Raw genomic sequence first — 7,500 nt, forward strand, 5'->3', positions numbered from 1 at the left:
AATCGGTGCCTCGGAGTAATAAATGGCAGCGAGACACATCCGTGCCACACCGGCGCGGGAGGAGAGGGCCGCTCTGTCTGGGAGGAGGTCGTGTTTCAGTAGCTTTCATTACAAAGTTATCTTTTGATCATGAACTTTGCTGTCCAGCGACTGAAAAATTAAACCTGGAAAACTCCACGAGTTAAGCCTAAAGAAATATGCACCACCAGTGGAGAGCAATGCTAATGTTTAACTAGCTGAAATAGCTGTTTGCTTAGTGGAGAATGTGAGGTATCTGACAGAAGGGACATCTCTCTTATTAGTAATCAAATAGGGCTGACCAGTTGTTGCCATCACTCTGGGATTGTGTCAGGCAATTGAGAACAAGTTCAACACTTTATAGAACTCCGAGTACAAAAATCAATAGAATTATATTTGTCTTTAGTGTTTTAGCTATGGAAATCATATAGCGCTGGATTGTTGCCTTGCGAGCCGCATTTATTTCTGCTTTGTTGGCTGAAAAATATTTGGAAGTGGAGGAATGTTGGCGGCGTGGTGAACCAAGGGCAGCGCGTTGCAGGGTGCGTTATTGGATTAGGGGCGCGCTCATTGTTCCGAGTTTGCAAGAGATGTGTGACTTCTGCGGACCTAAGTGGTGAATCGCATTAAAGTGTGAATGCCACGGAACGCCATGAAAATGAACTGGGAATGGAAATGAGAGGGATGTTGCGCTCTTCCGTGCTCGGTCGGACTCTGATTTAGAGATATGGTCGGAGCCATCATTTCGTGCCTATTGAACGACGCTGAGCAGTTTACAAGGAGTTTGTGTTTATGGTCCGCTCGCACGATGAAATGTGGCACGAATAACATTTTGCGGTGATTAGGGATTATAATGATGTATACCTAGAAATGGTCCAGAGTCATCGTGAGTTAAATTACGTCGGTTCCGCGAGGGGCGATCCCACCAAAATCGGAACGAGCCGGCAGTGCCAGTGCTTTTCTACCTCCCCCCAAACGACCAGGAGTGCGTTACAGTTTGGTATTCCAGAAGCACGAGGAGATATAAAAAATCAGAAAACATTTGGTTAATGGGTTTATCATGTTTATTTGAATAAGGAAGATTGAAACTCCATTTATGCCTAGCACAAATGCTTTAGAGATCTTAATTATTGATGAAAAATCTGCCGTGCTTCTAAATTTAAAGATATGACAATTTTATAGGAATTTTAATCACCTTCCACATTAGGAATTTTCAAGATTTTGTTTTTATGGGGATGGCGTGCATCGCAGCCTTGCAAAGAGCAGCCAGTGCGGCGGGGCTGCACACACACATGGGGCTGAGCGGGGGCTCGGGACGGTCCTCTGCGTCCCACCATGTGCTTTTACAGCAACTCTTGAGCTCAGCGTTCACCAGCTGAGCACGTTGCAGCAAATGCAGAAGGAAGGAAGGCGTGCACGCGGAAAAGCTCCATGCGGGCACCCCTGACAGCACCAGAGTGTATTTTCAGCTCCCCAAATTCGCGCCTGCCGGCTCCGCGCGTTCGTAGCTGGTTACCTACATTGGTTGGCGGTGTTGGGTTTCGGGTTTGTGTTTCCTCCTGAGCGTCGCAGAGCAGCGTTCCCCCAGCAGAGCCCCGGCTCGGTTTACACTTTCCCATACGAAGTGTTACCGCTCCGGTAGTTGGCTGAGAGGAAGGATCAGACACAGTGAGCTTCATCCTTTTGTCCTTCGGATACGTTTAGCAGCTTCTGACCAGATAAGGCATTTTTGTCCTCGGGATACAAACCAATAACTCAGTGCTGAATTGAGATCTATGGGCGCCCGTTCGTTCCAGCCCACACCAGGAGTCGCTCTGATAGTTGGCGTTGTTTATCTCAGTGGTGGAAAAAATTAAGGAAAAAAAAAATCCAACAGCCCTCTTTGCACCTCGGGAATAATAATTTGCTAGCAAGGAAGGTATTTTAAATAAACTTCTGCAAGCGTACGTGTGAACGCTGCAGTAGGCTGTGAGTGCAAAAACAAAACCAAGGCCTTGCAACGGCGATGCCGCCTGCCCTCCCACCTTCCCGTTCACCGAGAACCATTTACCTCCATGTGGTTTTCTCAGGCAGCGTGGCTGAGCGTGCACGCTTTTGCTGCTGTACACGTTGCGGTGTCCTCTGCCACATCAGGGCTGTTCACACGGCGCGGCAGCGCGGGCAGTAACCACCAAACCACCGTAAATTGCAGCGCAGTCAGCGCAGAGATGCTGCAGGAAAAGTGTCCCTGGGAAATGAGACTGACCCAACGAAAAGCAAATAAAAGAAAGGAAAAGGCCCATATTTTCTTTGCGGTGCTGCTGAAAAGGATGGGAGTATCATTTTCATAGTGGAATAATGTTTTCTGGGAAAACACAAAAGCAGATGTTCCTCATTAGGAACACCCATTGTCTACATATCACAAGTATGAACAGATAAATCTATCCTATTTCACCCATACATTCCAATGGCTGTAAATGATTACAGGATGCCGCAGTAACTGCTAAACCAAAACCACACTGCGTGCTAAAATAATTCCTCTGTGCCATCACGATATATTTTATTGGAAGGTATGGAAATTCCTGGGAAGATACATCCTCCTGCCTTTTCCTTTCCTTGTTTGGCTGCGAAGGCTCCGTGGTGGCCAACTGTTGAGAGCTGAGGAGCGATGCTGGAGGAGTGGGGCATGGGGCAGTTTGCAGCCTGGGGCGACGTGCAGGCAGGGGCAGCTCCCAGGCAGCAGGGGTAGCTCGCAGGAAGGCAGCTTGCAGGCAGCAGCCAGCAGCTCGCGGGCAGCTTGCAGGCAGTTTGCAGGCGGGCAGCTTGCAGGCAGCAGTAGCAGTAGGCAGCCAGCAGGCAGCAATGGGCAACTTGCCGGCAGGGAGCTCTCATGCAGCTCGCATGCAGCTCGCATGCAGCTCCCATGCAGCTCCCATGCAGCAGTGGGCAGCTGCCATGCTGCAGCTGGCAGGCAGGCAGCTCTCATGCAGCCGTCGCATGCAGCTGACTTGCAGCCATCGCATGCAGCAGTGGTGCCCGTGCACCATGGCATGGCTCTCATGCCCCGCACTGCTCCTGCGGATGCTCCCCCCCCTGCCCCGCACTGCTGGCACCTCTGCAGGCAGCCAGGGCCCCCTCCCTGCAAACCTGGCTTGGCGCTGCAGGGTTCGGAGACTTTATCATTCCGCGTGTGTCCCACTTTCCTGTCGGGCAGCCAGACATCTGTTTATCCCATTTCTTTCGCTCAGAGTTTGGAATCGCTTTAGTTTGGGGGGAATAAGAAGTTTTGTCATATTCAGCAGCTGTTGCCGAGCCCTGCAGTTCCCGGCATACTTGCGGGCTGACCTCAGGCTCCGCGTGGGGCGGACGCTTGCCCGGATCCCGCACCTCCGCGTGGCCTCCGGGTGCAGGCTGAGGTTCCGTCCAGGGGGCCTCGCCCCACGGGGTTGCACCTTGGTGGCGGTGCCGGAGCAGCGGCCGCAGACTGATGGGGAGGGTTTTTTAGGCACCAGTGTTTCCTTTCACTTCCTGTCACAAAGGTCAGCGGGAGCGACCTTTGCTGGCAGTGCCGGGCGCTGAATTATTCATGTGATTGACTTTTTGTCAGCGCACACAGTTGTGCTCTGGGACGTTTTATTCATTTACCTCATTTAAAGCGCCTTTCTGCACCTGTTCAAGTATTAATATCATGTAATTTGGGCCTAATGCCGATTTTGCTGAACACTCATTATATTTTTTATTAGCTATATTTCCAAACGATTATGTATGATTATTACCCAGCCTTACAAACAGCAATGGGTTATTCCCCAGACCTTTACATCTTCTTGTCAGGTTGTTTTCAGAAGCGAGGAGGATAAACATTTGACCAGTCCCAATGTTTTTATTCCTACTCCATATCCAACCAGAGAACTTAAAGCTTTTTCCCTTATGGCTTTGCGAAAGCGTGATTAAATCCAACTCTGCGGAAGCTGTACAAATGCCAGCATTTATAAGGTCAACGCTTTTGTTAAAAATGCTATGTAAATGAGGATCTGCAAAAAGGGACATTAAATAAAATTAAATTCATTGTCTTCTTTAATGTCATTTACATTTTGGCTAAGCCCCGGCCTGTCAAGGAGGATTTTTTAAATAATTTTAATTACACATCATTTAGGGATCCAAGGTTTTCTATTCAGTAGCATTTGGATAACCTGCAAAATGGTGACTGTTTATTAACTTCTTAAATGACAACTTGTCATCTCAGCTGCACAGCGCGGGGAGAGCAGAGCGGTTCGGTGTCAGCTTCCTTTAATTCTGATTTTTCTTTAAGACGTGGGCACAGCTACTGAAGAACAAACCTTACCATACCCCCGCTGCTCTGCCTCTCTCTTTGTCCTATAGGTGCCACCAGCATCAAAGTACGTTATAAAGCGACAACTTCCCCAGGCAACCCTTTCCCTTAAAAAATCTCTCTACCAGAAACCGCCCTTCGTGTTTTTCCATAGGAAGATGTGGCAGATCCCTGGGTTTGCACCAAGGGAGGAGGCGGGCGGCTGCCCCTGCAGCACTCAGGTGTGAGCACCTCGCTGCCGCTCAGGGCAAAGAGCGATGCTGGGAGCAGGGGATGCTCCGTGCTGTGCTGCATCACCACGTCGGGGTGTGTAGAACGCGGGGTGCGGGGCAGCAGAGGAGCAGAGCTGGGCTCACTGTGCCCTGGGAGCGCTGCTCCGTGCCTTCCTCCTCTCCTCCTTTCTTCCCTCCTTTCCCCAGGCCGCCTCGGCCACGCCATTGACATCCTCCTCTTAATCCCCGCTCTTAATCAGAGCGCGAGGCGCGGTTAATGAAATTGTGTAAATACCTGCGCTGCTGGAGGAGCGCTCCGAGCATCCTCCAACCATTGTTCCAAGCAAATCCCCAACGTGTTGGAGGAGACTTCTGTAACACTTTTTTTTTTTCTCCCTGTACAATACTTGATTATTTGCAGGGAGCCAAAGGCATCGCAGGACTGCTGTAGGAGGGAGGAAGGGAATAGCTTGCTTTGGTGAGAAAGGAAAAGAGGGGGCAGGGATTTGAGCAAAGCTGTCAAAAACTATACTGCAGGAGGTACCCTGATACAAACCATCCCGTGCTTCTGCTGCAGCCTTATCAGGTGAAAAGCAAAGATACTGCCAGAGCCTGTAATTTGGTTAGGATGCCTTTGATGAATTGGATTAGGTTATGGAAAAATCTTTCAAACTCAGAGTTCTGGTACGCGAGCTTACAGGAAGTAAATAATTACCCTCAGACAGCCAGATAATTAAAAAAAACAACCTGTGAAGCAAAGTGGCAGAGATGGCTTTAATAAAACTCTGCACACAGTGCAGGGCTGAGGGGTCTGAGTGCTGCGGGGCTGCTGGGGACCACTGGTGGGGAGAGGGGACCCCGGGAGGGGAAGGAGGAAATTCCCAGCTCGAGGATGGGAATTGTCACCGCGGACGGCAGGAGGTGATTGACAAGCAGGGCTACAGGAAGGGAGAGCTCGGGGAGCTCAACCTGCGCTTGGCAGCGCTTCCAGGGCTCGCGCTCCAGGAAAATGAGAACCATTCACCTCGGCCGGGCTGCCAGAACACAAGCTCCTCTTGTTTGTTTATCTTCACAGCAAATCTCACAAAAATGCTTGTGGTCAAAGCGGTGTATAACACAACCCTATGCCGGCGTTATTAATCCGCTATTAAAATAAAGATGGAACTGCACTTGAGAAAAAAACCCGAAGCTGGGGGGTTTTACAGGCAGAGGGCTACTCGGGATTTTACGAGAGGCAGCGATTGGAGTTTGCTGTTAACTGTTTTGGTTCATTAGCGATTTAAGCTGAAGGAAGCTCAGCTCGCTGCATCAGCTCAGCCAAACGCAATAGCGCTGGCTCCGTTCTGGTTTGTGTTTTGTTGCTGAAGGAGCTCTCCCGATTTCTCGGGGATGGAAAAAATCCAGAGTGCAAGCAGCATTTGTTGCGTAGAAGGGGAACGTGTTTGTTCCGCCGTGTTTGCGGATCCCGGTGTGCTGGGGCTGGAGGCAAATCGAACAAAACCAAAAAAAAAAAAATCCGCGATACTTTCAGCAAAAGTTTCGCAGCCAGAAAATTACGCGGAGCCAATCATCGTGCGGTCGCGGTGCCAGAAGTGCAGAAAGTAAACTGCATCATCTGAGCACGGCGGTGAGGATAGTGTTGTGTTTTCCCAATAATTCACTAGGAAATGAGTTTAACATGTGTGGAAAGGAAGGGGCTTACATTTGTGTTGTTGTAAGACATGTAGCATGGGCCCAGCTAGCGGAAGGAGTCGGCTCCAGCTTGTCTCTAGTGAAAGACGAAACACGGTTACACATCTGGTGAGAAAGAACAGTTCATTTGCCGAGACAGCTCGCTCTCTGCTGCAGCTGAAAGGAGCTATTTTGACAGAAACAAAGCCATGGGGGCTGGGGTGAGCGATTAGCGGTATTCTGCCCGCTAAAAAACTCCTTGGCCTTAATGATAAAGAAATAGGAAAGGAAATAAAGAGACCTGGCCTAATCCTCGGGCGCTGTTTAAGCAGGCTTTCGGAAAGCAGCAGTGCAAACAGTGGCTTCCATGCGCAGCTCCCGCTGCACTCTGTGAAAGTTGCTAAAAATAAAGGAGAGAACGAAAAATAGTGCAGAAGTTGAGGGAGTTTTGGATTTCTTCAGGCAGAGGCCGGGTCTGACTTTCAGGATAAAGCCGTTTACCTTCATGTTTGTGCGTGGGAAGAAGGGAACCCGGCTGCGTGTGAGACCGTGGCACTCTCATTGTAAAGGTGAATTCACTGCTGAACATGCTGCCCCAATGCACCCCCTGCTCACAACCGCTCAGAGCTCTCAGCTTGGTTATAAAGCAAACACCAAGAGCTACGGAAGCCCCCGATCCACAAAACCCCACAATCCTATGGTTTGAGCGAGGTTATTAATACACAAAGGAGAGATGTGAGTGCCCTTTATTTTGAATAACAACCAATAAAATTGAATTGGTCTTGGTATTGTGTGGATTGTCAGGAATGCTCTTTACCAATCCAAATTTGATTAGGATTTCCTCTTTGTGTTTGTGCAGTTCTTCTGTGGTTTGTGAGATGCTGATGGGCAGCAAGCTTCCTTTATCTAATCCAAATAGTGATATTAAGCGAGATACGTATCTATCATTGTAACTGAGGAGGAAACTTGGCCTGGACTCTGTTCTGCTGGAAACAAATGACAGCTGAGAGTGTTGTAAGGGACGGAAAAGTGGGGAGTGATTAGGTGGCTCTTCTGCAGAGCCCACTGCTGCCCGAACGTGCAATGGCTGCGAAGGGGAAGGAGAGTAACAGAGAGGAATGTGTCATAGCAAAACTTTGTGTCTTTCCATTGGAGATGGACTTCAGAGCTGAGAAGATACCTTAGCTCGTGCGTCGTCTGATGCCCGCCAAGAACCCTGTAAATATTTCTAGAGATTGTTTTCCGTCCTCCCAGATAACCACGGTTCTGTTATGGGAGTTTCCTGCTGAA

The 7,500-nt window shown here is 49.4% G+C and overlaps 1 protein-coding gene across 5 annotated transcripts in view; it reads left to right on the forward strand.

The window, feature by feature from the left end:
* EBF3 (early B-cell factor 3) overlaps positions 1-7,500 on the forward strand; it is a 113,949-nt gene that overhangs the window by 6,496 nt on the left and 99,953 nt on the right. The gene's annotated exons all lie outside the window — the stretch shown is intronic.

This window comes from Numida meleagris, chromosome 5, assembly GCF_002078875.1.
Source record: "Numida meleagris isolate 19003 breed g44 Domestic line chromosome 5, NumMel1.0, whole genome shotgun sequence".
NCBI classification, from domain to species: Eukaryota; Metazoa; Chordata; class Aves; order Galliformes; family Numididae; genus Numida; species Numida meleagris.